General features: G+C 45.4%; 1 protein-coding gene across 1 annotated transcript in view; it reads left to right on the top strand.

Moving 5' to 3' along the window:
* The window catches only part of C7 (complement C7), a 54,409-nt gene that overhangs the window by 51,068 nt on the left and 1,835 nt on the right, over positions 1–1,506 (top strand). The window lies entirely within an intron of this gene.

Genomic DNA, 1,506 nt, shown 5'->3' on the forward strand with positions numbered 1-1,506 from the left:
ATAATGACTCCAAGATCCCTTTCCGCCTCTGTGCTTTCAAGAAGGGAACTCCCCAGCCTGTATGTATGCTGTGGATTCCTTCTCCCAAAGTGCAGCACCCTGCATTTGTCTACATTGAACCCCATCCTATTCTCGTCTGCCCACTTTTGTAGTCTGTCTAAATTTAGTTGCAGCCTCTCTCTCCCTTCAAGTGTGTCTGCCTTGCCCCACATCTTAGTGATATCTGAGGATAATTATTCATTGGGTAGAAAAAGTGTTTCCTTTTAGTGGTTTAAAATCTGCTGCCTTTCAGGTTCATTGAATGTCCCTCCTTCTTGCATTATGAGAATAGGCAAATGAATACACTCTTACTCATCCCTGCCATTAAAAATTCAGTCACAAAATCCTTATAGGCTCGGCAGTGCTACACTGGCTAGCACTATGGAAGAAAGAGACTTGGGGGTCATCATTGACCACAAGATGAACATGAGCCTGCAGTGCGATGCTGCGGCTAGTAAAGCGACCAAAACGCTGGCTTGCATCCATAGATGCTTCTCAAGCAAATCCCGGGACATCATTCTCCCCTTGTACTCAGCCTTAGTGAGGCCGCAGCTGGAGTACTGCGTCCAGTTTTGGGCTCCACAATTCCAAAAGGATGTGGAGAAGCTTGAGAGAGTCCAGAGAAGAGCCATGCGCATGATCAGAGATCAGGGAAGCAGACCCTACGATGACAGGCTGAGAGCCCTGGGGCTCTTTAGCCTGGAAAAGTGCAGGCTCAGGGGTGATCTGATGGCCACCTATAAGTTTATCAGGGGTGACCACCAGTATCTGGGGGAACGTTTGTTCACCAGAGCGCCCCAAGGGATGACGAGGTCGAATGGTCACAAACTACTACAAGACCATTTCAGGCTGGACATAAGGAAGAATTTCTTTACTGTCCGAGCCCCCAAGGTCTGGAACAGCCTGCCACCGGAGGTGGTTCAAGCGCCTTCATTGAACACCTTCAAGAGCAAACTGGATGCTTATCTTGCTGGGATCCTATGACCCCAGTTGACTTCCTGCCCTTTGGGCAGGGGGCTGGACTCGATGATCTTCCGCGGTCCCTTCCAGCCCTAATGTCTATGAAATCTATGAAACATTGTTTGATCCATCTCCAAATGGAAATTATTCCATGTCTTTAATTATTCTGGTTAATGGCCTCTGAGTCTACCCTGCCTTTTGCCTGACTTCAGAACAACAGTTAACTACCTCTCTCTGAATCTCTTCTATTTCTGAATCATCCCATTTTACTGAGAGTGAAACCAAAACTCAACACAGTATTCCAGGAAAAGGATTAATATATATAAGCATTTGTAAGGTGCCCCTGCTCTGAGGCACAACATAGGAGATAGTTTTTAGTACATACTTAAAATAACAGTATGTTTAGATAGGGTTTTCTCTCTTTTGTCTAATGGGAACAAGCAGTTATTCCCATCAGAAATTGCTTAGAAAAAAGTAGTCAACAAAATAGAGTTAAAATAGGGAAAG

The sequence above is a fragment of the Alligator sinensis genome, unplaced genomic scaffold (assembly GCF_000455745.1).
Source record: "Alligator sinensis unplaced genomic scaffold, ASM45574v1 scaffold667_1, whole genome shotgun sequence".
In the NCBI taxonomy this organism is placed as follows: Eukaryota; Metazoa; Chordata; order Crocodylia; family Alligatoridae; genus Alligator; species Alligator sinensis.